Genomic DNA, 18806 nt, shown 5'->3' on the forward strand with positions numbered 1-18806 from the left:
TAGTGCACCGCCTTGTCTTTGTTAAATATATCTACTTCACAGTACTTTGTCTCATGGTCAACTGTTTCATTTTGACCTCGTTTCCACGTCATCTGTGCAGACACAAGGCAAAATGAAGTCCATTTGATAAATTTGAAATCTTACTTTATATCTTGTAATATTACTACTGTAACTAACTTGGCTATTATAAAAAAATTACATGGGATATTTCTCCTATAAAAGAAAATGGCAAGACATTATTCGGGACAAGCCGCAGAGTAAAAAAGCATCTGATTAAATGATATTCCAACCAAACACGAGAGTTAGGTGCCTTAATCGTCAGCTGATACACGTTAGTAAAACAGCAGAGGAATGTTAACCAAGATGAAGAAGCCAACCCAATATGGTGAGGAGCTGCAGGTAAACTCTAACAACGCCGAAGTGGAAATCTAAAATGAAATAATACGTACCATACATTGAATTTAAGCAGCTAAAATCAGTAAGAAATATATAGGGACACCATCTTAATAAGCAAGGGTTTAGTAACACATAAGCATGTGAAAACAAGCGATAAAATGGAACGACGTTTCGGAGTCGTCGTGGCACCATTATCAAGTTCGAAATAATTAGAATAATTAGCAACATTTCGTGTACCAAACAATCAAATCTGTTCTTACCCTTGACAAAAGTTTTCTGTCGATTGTTTTATCCAATGCGAGCTTAGATCGCTCACATTTGTTTGGGAAATCGTTTAGAGCTTTATAAGGTGATCTTACTGAAAGGTGTATCAGAATCGGAACTGAAGACGATGAGTTTACGGTCCATTTTAATGCTCGTCCTTGCTTGAGCAGGTAAGTGTTGGGTTCATTTTATGGGCTAAGGATAGAGGATTTTCTGCTGACAATCTGCATCCATAGAGGAAGGAGGTTGGGAGAGTTCTCGAAAGTTATGCAAACCCGAAACTGCGTCTCGGGTTTGCATAACTGTGTCGAATTCGCCCAACCCCTCTGGGGCTTAGATGAGGCTATGTAAACAGGGAAAACGTCCTCTATTGCTTAAGTATAAATATCTTTGATGAGAACTAAAATTGATCTTCGGTTAGGCATTTACGATCGCAGGTTCTGGGGTCAATTCTAGGTGTGAGCTTCGCATCATTTTCTTTCGCTTTATTTTTTGAAAGATCTTAGAAATAAAACACTGTGTTCAGCGTGGAATCCCTTTACCGCAAGGACAGCACCGCGTTTCTTCCGATCACCAAAGTTAAGCCCTGTTCAGCGGGGTTTGTACTTGGTTGGCTGCCCAATTAAAATACCCCATGCGTGTCTTTTTTTTTTTTAGTTTTTTTTTTTTTTTTTGTGTGTGTGTGTGTGTGTGTTTTTTTGGACTTTTTTTTTGGACTATTTTTAATCTCTCCCCCTTTCCATGGCGATATCAGTGACTTTCTTTGGCCATATCATTTCGCCATGGCGACATTCATTTACGGTGCCCATAAAATTGTATAGCGAAACGCAGCGTTCGAATTCTCTTCAATTCTCCACTTGAGCAAGACCTAGCCTTTCAGTGCATACCCGTTTGATAAATAGTTAAAAATAACACTTATCTCAGCCTCTTGCAGTCTCGCAGTTTTTGTTGCGTGTTCGCTTGTTGTCTGCAGCTGCTTTGAAGCGATTTTAGCGAGTTTAATATCGCTTCGTAAGTTTCCTACTCTTAAGAGAAAGACAAGGCTGCATAGGCTAATTCGGAACGCCCGATCCGAGAAGCGAAAAATTCCTGCATAATGTGTTCGAGCGGCCACAAATGTAAACCAGAATCCAAGCAAAAAAGCACTTATTTCATTTCAGTTCAATCAAAACGTCACGCCAATAAACTAAACTTGTGACTTTGTTTTGTTTTGTTGCTAAGTGATCGAATTCTTGATCTCTCGAATTTCGTATAATGTGACTGTTTACGTGTGGGTGAATCGATCTGCTGCTGTGATTTTTCAGCGAATTCAAGAGTTTCTCAAATTGTGAGTGTTCACTGACACAGGGAGTCAGGCCAATTAGGAAATCCAGTATCACTGTGCATGAGTTGTGATGGAATGTCAGCCTGCAAAGGAAGTCTTGTTCATTTGCATTTCACTAGCATAATCTGCTAACGCAATCACGAGTTAAAAACGTAATCCATAAAGGACAACGTTATGTCAAGCGGAAACTACTTCATAATATATCTTAAAATTCTTACCGGCGTTCGTTTCAGCGTATCTTTGCGAGGACCTATTTGACGATCTTTTCAGAGCTACAATGATATATTTTAGATTATTTTCATTCTCGATACAAATTGCACTGCACTGATATGATGAGGCACAGAAGGCCGAAAGAGTACAGTCTGCAGTTAGATAGACTCCTTGGTTCATACCTTGTTGAGCACTCTCGTTAGGTTGTACCATTGTCACTAACCCTTGTGTGCGAAGCTCGCTTGTTCGCCAGTTTGAGTACTCTCGGCATGGTTTAGATGATACGTGTGGGATCATCAGAGGTAGCTACTTAGCCTAACCTCTACCCTAGTATCAGCACTGCACTGTTGAGGCCCAGAAGACCGAAACAGCACTGTCTGCAGTTACAAATTATATTATATATCACCAGCGTCTTTCATCGGCATCAGATATGGAAAACGGTCTTACCTAAAGCTAACACTTTGTTCCTTTTACGGGTGCGTCGGATCTCTGAGAAAAAAAACCCGGAATATTCAGACGGTGCTGCATCTATATGTAGCTGCTTGTTACTCACGCGATGGCCTGCATATCATCATACAAATATCACTTAGTAATTATCTTATACTAGAGAGTGGCACAAGAGACTGAGATCTCTACCTTGACTGTATACTGAATGAACTGTATGTAACGTATAATTAACGTTTGTGACAACAGTGTACGAAATAGCTAACCTCTTGTTTTCTTTCCTCTTTTCGATCTGGGGTGCGTTGTTCAACCTGTTAAAAACGATAAAAGGCGTTTAAATGGGACGAAAGCTGTTCTCCACGCACCAAACGGTCTTCCATACCACCCTGTGAATATTGCTTATCGAATAAGTTATAAGAGGACGTGAAACATGGGGGACTAAACTCCATATTTAGCGAAATCTGAACAGAAAATCCATGAGACAAACCGATACAAAATTACAAGCACGTCCGCTTCTAAATTGTAATTTAGTGATTTGTGGGTTACAATCGCGAATGACCTCAAGAGACAGTACAAAATACACTCACTAAAACACAATAGCTAACCAACACTAAAAGCTGACCAAAACTACACCCAAGATTCAAATTCGATCGTTTGGGGTAATACAACTCCACCACTTTCTAGAAGTAGTATTATTGCTCTTCCCGAGAAGCTACATTATGAGGTTTTGACGGGCAGGTTGTGGTTTCAACACGAGCTTGAAGTAAACCATCATAAATCTGGTGTCACTTACATGTACATGGATGGGACAAGCTAACATATAACGCCTGTTCCAAAGCGTTGAAGTAAGAATTATTATGTTAAATAGTCATTACATTAAATTTTCTCCCTACAGATAACTGCCTCTTAAAATCGCTTACGAATAATGACATAAATTTTTACTGTGTTTTATGGTCGTTAATAGCTCACCTTTTGCTCTTCCTTCTGTCTCTATCTTGCGGCAACTGCACGTGGATAAGATTGTATCCAAGTTTAGAGTTACTTTCGGTAATGGAGAGGAGACGCTCACGAGGACAGGCTGCCAAACAATTCACTTTTCTCTCCAGATCGATTACAGTCAACAGGTCACCAGACTTGACGTTAAACAGCCGCACACAATAACCTCCTGAGGTAGCCTGGGAGCTAACAACACATTCCACATCACTGACAAATTTACAATCAAAAAATTGTTTGCATCTACATAGAATACGCAATGTGTCTCCAGAAACTGCATCAAGGACGTACATTCCTTCGCCATCCCTCTCAGATGTTTTTGCCCAAATCACGACAAACGTTTCCGCAAGAGAGAACATCCCAGGCAAATTGGACAAGTCAAGTGGAGAAGAGAGACGCTTTTTCCAGAGGGTAGTTTTGTCATCCGAAAGCCTAAGGGAGCTCTCGCCGCAGGTCAGCAGCTGGATTTTACTGTTACATGAAACAAAACGTCTGCGACCAATTGGGATTGTGGACAATATCTCTCCGCTAGTGGTATCCAGAATGACAATCACTCTGATTTCACCTGTCCATTCTTTACATGCACATGCCACTTGTTCTTCTGATATGGAAACCACCTGATGGATTCTGTTTAAGTGGGTCAAATTTCGCACGCACCTAGACAATTCATAACTCCACAGCACAAGACCATCCATGGTTGCAAATAAAACATCCTCTTTCACGGCTACTAGAGAATGATTGCATTCTGCCACGACCATGTTTTCGATGTGTTTCTCCGCCATGAGCTCCCCACTTGCAGCGTCCAAAGCCCTAACTGTTGGTTTGGCCGCACCACTGAGAACATAAACAGTCTTGCCACTCAAAGAAAGTACAATTTCTTTGACTACGGTAATCGTAGGTTCTCGGTTAGATTTCCATAGCTCATTAACATTCAACATGTCTATGAAACTACGATAAGGAGAACACCGCAAGACAGTTTCCTTGTTCAACGCAAAATCAAATGCTCCATCCCGAAACGAAATAGGGTCTCCTAACAAAAACCCAGCCTCATTAGGAGATTCAAATTGCCAGGGCTCGGATTTATCAAAAACATATAGCATACAGCTGGGATGCTCCACCAAACTGATACGCAAACGAAAAAGGTTTAAAGGAGCGGAATGTGCTAAACTAAAACAAAAAAGGGAACGAAAGTCAGTTGAGCACGTAATCATTCCACAAACTGCTGGAATGGCTGTTTCTACTATTGTTCTAAAACCATCCATGACATCAACCAAGCAAATCAAACCCGTGGAATAGGTCATTGCGAGGAACCTTCCATCTCGTGACCAAGTAAACGATAAAACATCGTTACTTCTGGTGGTACGAGCAATTTCTGAACCATCCTCCAGGCTCCACATAATAATGCACTTGGCATCATCAGGACAATCAGTTAACATCCTAGTCATGTCTCCTGAAATCGAGCAAACTGTAAAAGTGCAGTTACTATTAGGAAAAAGTGGTCTCAGTTCTCCCTCAAAAGTATACGCATGGCTGAGGACTTCTGGTAGGACCACTTCTTTTGTGGGATGAAAAAAAACTGAGCGGTAAAATGACAAGACTGAAGAAACTAGCGGCGCTCTATATGCTCCAAAGAGATCTAGGAGAAGTTTCTTCACCATAACAGGACGTACCCACACCAGCTTGCCAGTATGGAGTGACCACAATTGAATCGTTCCGTCCTTACATTCACATACCATGTAGTCTAACTGTTGTGAAACATCCAAACAGGCTACTTGGGACCAACACTGAAAACGGGCTAGTAGAGCTCCCTGCTGCATATCCTTGTGAACTAATTCCATATATGGTATTTCTGGATATTTGGTCCGTAACAGGTTTGAGGCCACAGAAGATAGTACTGCTCCTCCCTTTTTCAGCACGGTTTCAAAAAAAACGTAAGGATGATTAGTAACTGTGTTGAAGTACTTTCTTAAAAGAAAGATTAAGACCTCCAGCAAATCTTTACTGTCTCTAGACAGCACTTGAGCAAGAGCCTGACTTTGCAGAAGTCATAAAATGTCTTCAGCTGCAATTGAATTGTTTACACAGAGCTTTGCATACAAAAGCTCTAGGTCTACCACGTATCTTTGTACACATTTCTCCAGGCCCCGTGATCTCATGCATTCATCTAATTGCAACATGTGTCGTACACCATGGTGTAGCGCATACATCAGAGTTGAGCTAAATTCTACGTGATGTACACCTTTCTGCTTCAGATGATCAAGTTCATCGGCACAAAGCCTTGCAAGTATACGGTGACCTTCTTTCTCGTCCATAGTGAAGTCATGCTCTTCATAGCAGGAAACGTCTGTTCACCAGTCTTTAACTGATTTGTGAATGACTTGAAGACAGCCATCACGAATGGGAAGAAGCGACGACACACTGCCAATACAATGTAGTACTTTCCGCCTTGCAAGGGGTGAGTTAGCATTGGGTACCAGTAGTTTGGATAGAAAGCCGATAGGCAAGGGCTCCCGGGATGCAGTAACAATGCACAGCAAATTCAGAAAATTATCTTCCTTGACGCCTAGTTCCTTAAGTTCGCTCTCTAGTCGTTTGAAATAGGAATGGTAGACAGAAGAAATTGCCAATGGTAAGCTGCCATCAAGATCTCCTTGGTCCAGAACTGACACATCCTCTTCAATAAACGAAACAAGAAAGTACGCATACAGCATGAGCCCTTCAGACCTTTCGATAAGCTTTTCCACAATCGCACCTTTCTTTGCTGGGTTGATTCGATATTGAATTCTCTTTTCAAGAAATTGCTTAATGTCTTGTATATTCTTCTCATCATTTGATTCCAGTTCTAACGGTTTCAAATATTTCAATGCCTCTGCAATGGTCCTCTCTGGTCGGGTCGTACAAACGAATCGAATCCAACATGGAAGCTTACAAAAGTGGCTCGCAATGACATCAAGTAGCTCATTGCGTTCTTGGTACTCACTTTCGTCCAAGCCATCTATCACCATGAGCATGTTTCTTCCAGGGTCGGCTACACTGCTTAAGGGCTCCTTAAAAAGCAGTCCAAACAGCTCCTCAACACGCATGCTATTGAGATCTTTACCCAAATTTCTTGACAACTGTTTGACAAGAGCTTGCTTGTACTCTGAAAGAGCATGAGACAAGTGACAGGCCAAGGACTGAAGCATCAACTGAGGATTTCGGTAACGAGCATTGCTATGCTGACAAAAGTGGCTTCCTGCCAGTCTGCCATCTTCTTGCATTATCTTGCAAAGAACAGCTGAAATAACTGACTTCCCCATGCCTGCATTTGCACTGATTACCATAACGCGGTTTTCACAATTTCTGTCACATAACCAGTTTTCAACTTCGTTAAACACCCACTCACAAGTACCTTCTTGATATCGTCCTAAATGATACTCAATATCTCCTTTGAACTCTGACTTGGCAAGATTTAGAAGGACTTGGTCTTCCTTTCTGTCTGCGTCACTTCCTTCTTTTAAGCTATCGACCGTTTGCCTTACTGCCTGCAAAGTTTTAAAATGCTTCTCTTGGGTCTTCACTACCCCCTGGACAACTTGCTGTGTTTTTGTCTGGGTCTCTTGTATTTCATCCAGTTTTGACTTACTATCCTGAAGCGTTTCATGATCTTCTAGTTGTGTCTGGCGTACCTTCTCAGTAGTGTCTTGTGTCTTGGTTTGGGCGTCGTAAACGTCAGCTAACTTTGACTTGCTATACAGAAGTGTTTCATGATCTTCTTGTTGGGTCTGCCGCACTTTCTCAGCAGTTTTTAGTGTCTGCATTTGGGTCTGATGTACTTTATCCAGTTTTGACTTGTTATCCTGAAGCGTTTTGTTATCTTCTAGTTGAGTCTGGCGTACTTTCTCAACAGTTTCTTGTACGTTAATCTGGGTCTGATGCATTTTATCCAGTTTTGACTTGCTATCCTCAAGTATTTCGTGGCCCTCTAGTTGGGTCTTGCATACTTCTTCGATTTTCTGTTGTGTTGTGGCCAGATATTGACGGATGTCCTTCAGCTGATATCCTCTTCACTATTGGCCCAGTCGAGTAGCACGTCAAGATAATCTTCCTCCCCACAAAGCTCTGCCTCCAATCTATCAATTTCTGCTTGATTCAAACCCAGAGCAACAAGAACAGCACTAATTTCCTGCCACAAAGCATTGAAAGTTGGTGTATCAACACCAGTGGTAGACACATGACCATACAACTCATTACGGAAAAACTTAATGCGAATAAGGTTTGCCTCAAGGGAGTTGTCACTTGGGGGTGGGATAATGTGCCAACCTAAAGGGGGTGGAAATAGTCGTCAAATATTGGTTAGGAGGAGGAATAGTAGAGTGATATCAAATGTTTTTGAGTCTGGTGTAGCTCCACCAGGTGGGAACAGTTGGTCCCACTGAACTGTACGCAAGACTTTTTTCTTTAAGAGCGTATTTAGAGTCGGATAATTTGCATTCAGACCAGCAGCCAGGTTTGGAGGAGAATGAAAACCATCGAAAATGTTTCTTAGAACCGTTGTTCCGCCATCAATAAGAAGTCTACTCAGCTTGGCTCCATTAGTCTTCTCTACACAGCTGGCCAGGGGTGAAGGTGCAGCAGCTGCCATGCTAATCCAAGGTACACTGTAGCGAGGTGTAAATGAAGTTTTAACAGTACCTGTGTGTAGTAAGAAAGCATTTTGTTTAGAACTTTCTGCTCCCAATTTGACCAATAATTCGCTATGATAAATTTTCCTAGTGTTCACACACATACAAAACATTTTAACTGCCGTTTAATTCTTTTCTTCTTCTTCTCTTTACTCTTGTCAGTGTCTGGTCAATTTGCATGGAAAAAATAGGTCCGCAATGCGTACTTGTGGTCTTATGCTTAGTTTTATTCCATTCGGTTGAAATCTGTTTTTTAAATGTTAGTATCTGGAAAACGAATTGCTACAAGTGAGAGGGTAGACAGGTCGTTACAATTTTTACGTGGGAAATGTATGGCAGAGTACTGTTTACTTAACATAATAAATGGTTTGAACCCAGGAGTATCAGTAGATCGTCTTATGTGATCGTCCAGGTGAGGGTAGTTCTGAAAAGAACTACCCTCACCTGGACGATCACACAAGACGATCTACTGTTTACTTACTTTATCTTCTAATAGTTATTTATTTAGCTCTTAGTTCCAATGAGACATAGCACAACAACAATCTCTCTAATTAGCCCTATTTTGTGCATTGTCCCGTGTCAGTTTCAACTCTCTGAGCTCGGCGCTGTTTACACTTGTCAGGTGAACTTTTACATATAGTGTCAAGATGTTTCGCTGCTGTAAAGACTAAGCCTGTTTAAATACATAACAACATCAACAACTGAGTCCCGTGGCAATTTGATAATAAACTGGCAGTGCAGTTAATTTTCGTAATGAAAGGAAGAAAACCAATCATAGAGAGCACGACAGAGCACTTTTGAAATATAAATAACTTACCTTGAACAATTACACCTACTTTGTGACGGAAAGCTCTTCAAAATTTTCACCAAACAGGTAAAAGGGCTGCAATTACACAGTACGACAACGATACGCCAGAAGCAATGGCCGACGAAACAACTCGAAAACAATGACTCACAATTACTAGTACCCAGTCTACCTGCCGGATTATTTATTCTCCCGGAGGTCAGTCAGGCCAGGGGTCATCTCGTGATAGGCCTCTGACTTAAGGGTCTGTATGCATAAATTGCACACCATCACAAAAATTGATGTCAAAAGAGTTGAGTTTGCAATTTGTTGAAACTAGCGTTTGAACAGGCTACCACAGCGGGCGGTCTGGGGAGGAAAAATGGTTACAAAAACAATTATTCCACGAGATATGGGATGATAGATAGCCAACTCGGCGCTGCGCGCCTTGTTAGCTATAATCATCTCATATCCAAAAAGTACCAGTAGAATAATTGTTTTATTAAAAACGCTCCCGAAATGTAGAAAACTAAAGTAAAATAAAGATAAAAACGCCCCATAAAATAACGCGTACTCTTGAATCGCCTTGTCTTATAATACAGTTTTCAATAATTTCACTTACCTTTTTCAATTCTGCTGTCCAAAATTATCAGCTTTTAATACCTACAGACAATTAACAGCAATTTCAAACACCCGTGTTTCACCTACACCCAAAATGATTCTTTGCTATCCATTATATTCCCTTAAGGTTTTTTCAGGTGGAACCACTCTAATCACATTAGGGAACTCGTAATATGTATTAATGGCACTTATTCATTAATCCCGAACATATTCTTGAACGTTGAAATCATATCACTCAAGTACGAAAGACAGAGGGCGCTTTCTATTCTATCAAAAATTACGGTGTGAATTTTCTGAAATGGACCAGAATTTTCCGGTTGACTGCACCAGAGTGGAAACGATAAGCCGCACTTTTGTTCGCTTCAAACACCGAGAAGAGAGTTGAAAATACGACGCGCAGCGGAGTCTTTTTCACGAACTTCGAGGTGTTTGGAAATGTTGTCAAACACTGTCTTGAGTAACAAAAAGTTCACTTGACGCCTGAAACTACGTGAAATTGGTGTTTAAGTCTTAAAAGTCAAGTTTTCGCCGATCCACGGCATCATCAGGGATAAGAAAAAAAGGGATAAGAAAAATATTCCGCGTAAGGCTAATACACAAATGTAAAGTAAAAATGTGTGAAAAGCGTAGGAATGCGGAGATTGAAATGTAAGATAAATAACAAGGTACGAATATGAATAAGCCGAACGAATAAAATGATCTAATGGGCGAGTATCAATGTACAGAGTCTCTCTAAATATGCTGAAATAGTAAAAAATCCGCGAATTTGCTGCATTCTGCTCGGGAGTTGAGGGTGGGCGTGTATTTTCGAATGTAAAATGCTTCGGGTCAAAGACTTGTACTGGTAAAAATAATTTATTAGTTATATTTTTGAAGACATAAACGACAGTGGAACAAAATTTAGGACACAGGTTTTAACGTTCTGAACATAAAAGTAGAATAGACAGGGCACGTGACAGGTCGCGTGACATGTCGCGTGACATTCAGCGGAAAACAGGGATTATTTGAAAAATTGGTGGCGGTTTTTAGTAAAACCATCCAACCAAAAAAACGCGTTTTAGATGCAGGTCAATTATTTTCAGCCTCTCACCTTAGGAATGGCCGTCCCTCTCTTCGTAGAAAAATTTTATAGGGTCAAAGGTCATTTTTTTTCCAACAAAATTCGACTTTAAATCATTAAATCATAAAAAAGAAATCAAGGAAGATCCTCCCAAACGTAGCAAGGTAGTTTGCATCGAAAACGCTCATTTATTGATCAATACAATTAATTTTCGCCACCAATTCGCCGATTTACCGGATTTTAATAAACAGATCACGTGAAAGGTCACGTGATGAATAATCACGGAGAATTTCAGCTTGGTGAAACAAATATAACAAGAGCTAAGGTCATCTAGCTGCTCAACCATAATTCTACTTTACATTCCCGACACAGCCCTTAAACATCTTAAGTCATACAGGAAGACTTTCCACTAGATATCAGAAAAAAGGTATAAGAATATCGAAGCAGTACAAATCATCAATAATTATTTAGTTATTTTATTTTTAATTATTTATTTGATATTTTTTTGCGTACATGTAATTACTTATTTATTTATTTATTTATTTATTTAAATGATGCTGCATTACAAATTATTTATTTATTTCACTGTTTAAATTTTGCTAACCTCTGATAAACAAAGACTCAAAAGGAGTTATTAACTTTAAAACTCTTCAAAGGAGTTGAAAAGTCTTCTTGATTTGAAATGATATTGTTAGGGACTTGTCACTTATTAGAGGAGGGGGGAAGGGCCGGTGTAATTTTGTTTTTGCCTGGTGCTGTTTTGTATGACCTCACCCAATTTCCTGCAGAAAAAAATTAAACCCTCCCTCTCGTGTGATCCAAAAAGATACTGACCCCCTTCCCATCCTAGAGGACACGATAGGAGCAATTATTATTACTGAGATCAAGCTTTAAATTGCTGCGTTCATAACAGAAAGCATGTTGCTCTCCTCCCTGATCTAATGTACATGTATGCAGACTTCAATTCAGATGTACATTAAATTGACAAATTATTTCAATGTAGAAGCCCTTGCAAGTCTTTTAGTTAGACAAGCCAGGTTTGCTGACACAGATGGCAAAGAACAGTTACTTGCCAGAAAAAGCCATTGCAACAGCAGAGGACTATCTAATAGGTTTTATGGGAGATAGTGAGGAGGAACTGGAATGACAGATATTTAAAGTTTCTCTAGGGAAATTACAGTGACAGCTTTTAAATATTGTGATGCTCAGTGGAGGGGTGTCTGCATGGTCACACTTGAGAATGTATAATATATAGATTTAGCCAAGCCTAAAAGCAGAGCTCCACAGTTATTTAATATTTGGATGTTGTAATAATCCAACATAAACGCAAATTTTGGACAATTTTGTAGTTTCAGCCCAAATTTGCACCGCATCCGCGTTGGATTACATTGTAATGCAAATGAGAAAAGCTAACTATTAAATTAGAAGGGCTCTATCAGGCTAAATTGTGTGCACTAAATACATCGATGCATGTGAAAACAGGCCGGGTTTTTATGTATTGAACACATTCGTCGTGCGTGTGCAGGTGCCACGCATGCCAACTTGATAAACTTTTTCTATAGGATTGCTGATCAGCAGAGCTTTATGATGGTGTGCAGGATAATGAAAAAGAAAATTGAGCCTTAATTCATGGACATCTTATTTGGAAAACGTACAATAATGTTTAATCCCTAAACTGAGGCCTACTGTTCTATTGTAGATCTACAGAGACGCTTACATATTTACAGATTACACAATACATGTTTTTTCTATACCTATTAACTCACTGCTATCAGATTAAACAATTGAAGTGCAATGATACCTATGTAGCTATTGAAGAACCTCAATGGATTGTTTCTTTGCAAAATATTGTTTCCTGTGTTTTAAGAATAAATTACGGTAGTCGAAAACTTTGCTTGACCCCCTAACAAGAAAGCTGTTTGTGGCATTTCTGTTTTATGTAGTTTTGATTTGCATGAGTCACAAACAGAAATTATAACGCAAAAGATTTTGCTCACTCCTGTATCACTCCTCTCCTCTTGCCAAGCTTAAAATGCATAGCCCGGCTGTTTCTATTCAAGCGACAGCATTTACTTCTCTCCATTTAAATCTGTTTCTTTTTCAATTTTCGGTGTAGTGAATATTTCAGACATTCTAAAGCATCTACATACCCATTACATTTAGGGTATTCATGTGAAATCTGAGAGGTGGTGCTCTTGCTAAAAAAAATTTCGGCTCCCTCTCTTATAATTTTCTGTATCCACCTCTAGTTTTTGTCATTCATTTTCAATGTAATGGAACTTTTGATCATGTAGCAGAACTGTCTTCTGTGCTTTTTGCTGACATTATTATTCTCTGCTACCTCCTTGATCAGAAAAACGACATTTTAAATGAATCATTACATCCTTTATTAGTTAACATCGGCACTCCCATATGAAAGATTAATTCTGTGCATTTTTGTGGGGCATGAGTGAAATACAGCAGTTAAAATATACTCAGTACCTAAATCTCTACCATACTGTGTATCTTCCCTTAAAACAATTCCCAGGGAACTAGTAGGCCTTGAGCTATCGGACACAACTTTTTTTTGCAAGCTAGAAAGTTCAGGAGCTAAAAGTTATTTTCTTGAGTCAAACTTAATGCTGTAGCATTACTCTTTCATAGGATGTGCTGTTTTCCCTTGGGCTTATTACCTAAGGGAAAACAGCACATCCTATGAACGAGTTGCTACAGGATTAAGTACTGAAATAATATAACTATTTAGTGAACTTCTTCGGTTTTGATTGGTTTGAAATAATGTTAAGACTGGGACTTTCATGGTAAAAACACATTCAATCTAGGACTCAAATCCTACCCAATCTGGCCTCAAGTATGTATACCAGCTCTAGATTTCAATGTTTCCTTTTCCTAATTTAATTAATTATTAGTCATTTATGAAGTATGCTAATTTAAAGGTTTCATCAGCAATGTGTATGCATTCATGAAAGGTCAGCACATGCATCACGTTTATCAGTACCATACACATAATTGCATCTTGTTTAATTAATTGTCGAGTACTATTTAATGAGAAGGACCAAGAACCATTCATTTGGTGACTATATCATGTGATTTGAAGAGTTCGTGCAAGTCTCTCCTGAGTTGTCTTGCACGCAGGGTTGTCAAAGTTGAAATAGCAGGTCTGGAGTACGTAAATTTGGTATACCATAAATCCTCGAATTAGCGCCCCCCCCCCCCTCCCTCTTGAATAAGCGCCCCTTGTATCAGCCAAAATTTAAAATAAGTGCCCCTCCTCGAATAAGTGCCCCCCGTCCCCTCCCCTCCATTCCCCCCATTTTGTGGACGAGTAATGAGACAACAAAGGATGTATGGTTTTCGTCATGTAGTATTAGATTTGTACATTGTTTCAGTTTGTGAACACGTTAAGTGAACACGTTGAGCACTTTAAGTACTAACGATGCCGTGATTTAAACTTAAGAATCATAAATATCAGCTCTTTATGTCGATAAACAGCTTATGTTGTTGTTTACGTGCGATGGTGTATTGAAAAAAATGATCATGTCAGGCCACCATTTGGGAAAAATTAAATACTAAGCGCCCCGCCTCGATTAAGCACTCCCCTCAAATAAGCGCCCCCCATTTTCTCCTAAATTTGAAATAAGCGTCCTGGGCGCTAATTCGAAGATTTACAGTATTTAATATTACTTTGTATAATCACTTAGAAAACAGCCCTAAGAAAATACGCGTGCTGACTGGTTAAAAATCATGTTTCTATAACTCAATGGAAACACAGAACTAGCATGAGCTGTTGGTGTAATGATGGTGCAAGCAAAGAGAATTTATATTTTGATGATCAAAGCAAACAAGTGCTTTTCTTTGTTTCCTCGCAGTGTTTTCTAAAAGAAATAGAAAACAAGTTCTCTGTGTTTCTATCGAGTTCAGAAGACACACTCGTGAAAGTTTGGGCACACTCGAAAAAGCTGTGGAAACACTCACCTGCGGCTTGTGTTCCCACAACACTCCTCGTTCTCCCAAACTTCCACTCGTGTCTCCATAACTCGATAGAAACATGGTACATGTTTTCTATTTTTTAGATATTAACACATGACACTGAAAGATCTCCTTTCTTTGCTGAGGTCATGTCATCCACAATTGGAATGGGCCTATTAGGAAAAACCTCAGTCACAGTCTGAAACTGAAGAAAAAAGTACTAACACTTTTGCAGTGTCTAAAAAACTGTTTGCATTACATCTAGGGGCATTCCTTTTCGTACGTTTTCTTTTGTTGTCTTTAGTCTATATTAAATATGCTGGTTGAAAAAAATAGATATAAACAAATTGGGATGTCAAGTTATAATGGCAAACATACATGTATATGTGTATCTGGTGTTATGCAATCCCAAGCTTCCTCTTTTTAAAAAACAGTCACCAGATCTGATCTTGATCATACCTTTAGTTTTAAGGTCATGAAAGTTATGCAGTCATGAATGAAAGTGATATAATTATATAGTCTAGATATGGTTTAGAACCCCTCTGTTATTAAATACAGTGTCTTTAAGTGACTTTAAGACTATTTGAGGTGTCTTAATTGCCTCCAAGTGATGTAACTAATTTGACATATAAGCGACAAAAACATGACCGGAATATTTTATTTCGAAATAATTTATGTTTCCCTGAGAGTGATTTTTGCACAATCACTCCATATTTTTTAAAATCCTATTCAGTGAAATTAAATATGACGAAATGCTGACATATCGTTTAAGCACTTAATTTAACAAATTAAATTAGCAAGAAACAAAATTCGCTTTGACCTTTAGCTTTCAAAAGGTGATTTGGATGCACCCATTAGGGGGCCTGGATAATTGGACAATTATTATTATTTTGTTTAATCTAGGTATAGTTTGATAACTGCAGCTCTTAGTTAAGCTTTAATGTGATATAGGGGTTTATATGTAGGTTTATATGTAGGGGTTTATATGTAGCGGAACGGCGAGAAGGAGAAAGACCCAGTGATACCGTCGTTTTTACTTTTGATAATTCGACCAAACATCGATTAATTTTCCAAGTAAGTTTCTTTTATAATCTGTTGGTCGCCAACTGGCGACTTTCGTCAAAATTTTAGTCGCCAAATATTTTTTTCACTCGCCATGGCGACCAAAATGGTCGCAGCTTGGAGCGCTGCCTTTATGCTTTACATCTAGCAATAGTTCAGTTCCTTTTCATAAAATATGCTATTACCTTTTTAAAAATTACTGGAATTCTGCATAGTCTTAGAACACTAATCCAAAAAGTTACTGTACTTATTTCAAATAACAGCAATTAACAAAACAAGTTATGTCCCTCCCCTAAGCCTTACTTAAATATTTTGCGTCCCACTCCTTTTTGGTTGCATAAACTCCAATAACTCTTCCCCCATTTGCACCAGTCCTCCCCGGCCCCTCTAATAAATGAGAAGTCCTCAAGAAATTTTGATTTAATTGTTTAAATTTTACCAACAACACCTAAAATGATTTCTTGAAGCTGTTTCGAGGGCTGTCATTAAGGGCCGTAACCCGTAACACCTGCTACACCTGAGTATGTTTGATGGGCCCTTGATGTTCTGGGTGAACTGGACTATTGATTCACCTAAAAGGTAACAACTCTGTTAAGGGTGTGACGATCAAGACTACAGTCAACTCAAAACTTAAATGACAGCACTGGTTGTAGATTGAAATTGTAGGCACGGCTGCTTCATAGAATGCTAAAATTTCTTCTTCAGTGTTCCTGTAGGAAACCAAGAAAGCATTTTCTTATGACTCTTGTGAGCTGAGAGAGGGTCTCCCATACCCCTTTGTAAAACTCAGTCACGTAAAAACATTTGGCCTTTACATGCCTCACAAATTATATCCAAAATTCATTCACGTTCATGTGAAATTTGAGACAATCACATGCAACTTCGAAATAAAACCAAATTCTCGAATTAATGTTTTCACTTCTAACCTGTTTATAAAGCTGTTTATCCTCAAGTTCGGCTCTTCGATCGAGTTTTCGTCTAAATCACAGACAGTTCTGTCAGACCTCTTCTCATCTTGCAAAGACATTCAATTGATAGTTGATTGTCTTAAGTAGTTAATTCCACACTGCCATCATGGTTAAATCCGAGTTAAACTTTTAGTCATATAAACTTCCGAGGGAATCACGCTTCGACTTCTATTAAACTGTTAAATGCCATCATTTACTGGTCTTTAACAGCTTGTCTTTTACAGAAGATGAGGTCGTGTTTGTATATGCTTATGTTCCTTCAAGTGCATTTCTGTATTCCCCAGCAGAATTCCGAATACATGTGCTTATGAGACAGCACACTTGGTACACTTGGGGGGAATTATATCTACGATTTACAGAGCTTCAGGAGGCACATTGGGCTGATGGTTGATGTGCCGTCTAGACTGGACCAATCAGTCTAGGTTTGAGCCCTGGCTGGGGCACTGCATTGTGTTTTTAGGCAATACAATGTACTCTACTATCTTCAATTCACCCAGGTGTAATAACATAATGGTAACGACAAACAATGCTGGGGGTTATAACCCTTCGATGGTTGCTTCATGCTAAGGCATTACTCACTGGAATAAGCTCCAAATTTGCCTAAATAGCTAGATACCAAGCCTCACATTCCCATATTACACGCGCATGTTAGGTTACTGGTTTATAGAACATCTTTTAATGCGGAGATTTGATTTCCAGGGTTGATACGTGACAAAAGATGACATAATGTCATGTCCTATTTGTTCAAAAACCATTAGTGGTCTATTTGATGACTTTTATTGATCCATACGAAGACCGTGTCATGTCGAAACCTTAAAAACAATTATACGTACATTTTCAAAACTGTAAAATGGCCAGAAATTCATTACGCAAAACAAAATGGTTCACGAATCACATTTAATTGAACTCTTCGTTCACAGGTCACGTTTAAATAAAAAAAAAATTGTTCAGGTGGACATGAAAAGATTTTATCTTTAATCACGAACCACGAAAAAAAAATCGAAATCACAAGATTCACAAGAAATGAAATTGCCTAATCACGCTTCACATAAAAAGGATAGGGGACCCTCCTGAGAGGTGGTCAAGGCACATACTATCCCGAGTTCGAGTAGCCAATCAGAATGCAGGAAAAACACTATCCACTGGTTTGGTAAATAATAAACTTATCCTTTGAGCTGTAATAATAAAATACAATTATAATTCCAAATTCTTGTATCATTAAGTGTTGGAATTCTTCAGAGGCGGGGGTGGGGGGAGAGAAGATAGATCTCTTTCATTCTAAATTTTGCATACAGAAATTACTGCTTACCTGCAATTAAAAGTATTAAAATAGGCAAGATAGCTCACATCCTTGATTGATATTCACAGCTTTACTGCATTTAAGGACCTGTGCAGATACACCTGTATAATATTAAGCTCTCAGACAAAAAAGTTGTACCCGAAACAAATCTTCAACGCGCATTGAAATAATAGAGAACAAGCTGCCTTAGGTCTGCCTCCCAATTGCTTACCAGATTTAAGCTTGTAACACTTCCCGTGAAATTTCAGCTCAGTTTTAAAGTTCAAAGACAATATAGAATGTAAAGAAATATCTGATCACTTGCTTCTTCACTCAGGTTTTGGATTTCAGAGCTAGAAATCTGTAGAAATGACAGCAATCCCGTTAGGGAAGTGCCAAACGTTTTGTAAAAGATGAACTTACGTTACAAATTCATGTTCTGTTGACAACAAATTCATGTTGTGTTCAGTCCATGTAATAATTGGCAAAGCGGAAGTGATCATACGGCAGTTACAACAAACCAGTGAGTGAGTCGCCAAACACGAAAGAAAAGTATTTATGCTGACAGAAAGGACATAAATAGTCTTCTGAACTAACCATGTAGAGTAAACCTTCCCTTTTCCCGATGTTTTGACTATTTGAGCCACCGAAACAACCTTGATCTGCACCACAAATAGAGGGTCTAAGTGTTGCAACGAAAGCAGAAATGAGGAAACCGCGAAGAAGCCTTAGACAGACTCTCAATCACCACGTGTGTAACTGATCGAAAAC

The 18806-nt window shown here is 39.0% G+C and overlaps 2 pseudogenes across 2 annotated transcripts in view; both read right to left on the reverse strand.

The window, feature by feature from the left end:
• The window catches only part of LOC145495348 (uncharacterized), a 9694-nt pseudogene extending 2143 nt beyond the window's left edge, over positions 1-7551 (reverse strand). The window contains exons 1-4 of the transcript XR_014050404.1: positions 3608-7551; positions 2905-2949; positions 2642-2683; positions 1-428 (exon numbers count right to left, since the gene is read on the reverse strand). The exon at positions 1-428 is cut by the window's left edge and continues 2143 nt beyond it. The product of XR_014050404.1 is annotated as an uncharacterized LOC145495348 (transcript). The remainder of the gene's footprint in view (positions 429-2641; positions 2684-2904; positions 2950-3607) is intronic.
• On the reverse strand, positions 7503-18358 carry LOC145495388 (E3 ubiquitin-protein ligase DZIP3-like; annotated as a pseudogene). Its single transcript, XR_014050407.1, has 4 exons — positions 18066-18358; positions 9702-9742; positions 7615-8305; positions 7503-7575 (listed from the first exon to the last, which is right to left on the reverse strand). The product of XR_014050407.1 is annotated as an E3 ubiquitin-protein ligase DZIP3-like (transcript).
• Positions 18359-18806: the final 448 nt, after the last annotated feature.

The sequence above is a fragment of the Orbicella franksi genome, chromosome 8, assembly GCF_964199315.1.
Source record: "Orbicella franksi chromosome 8, jaOrbFran1.1, whole genome shotgun sequence".
NCBI lineage: Eukaryota > Metazoa > Cnidaria > Anthozoa > Scleractinia > Merulinidae > Orbicella > Orbicella franksi.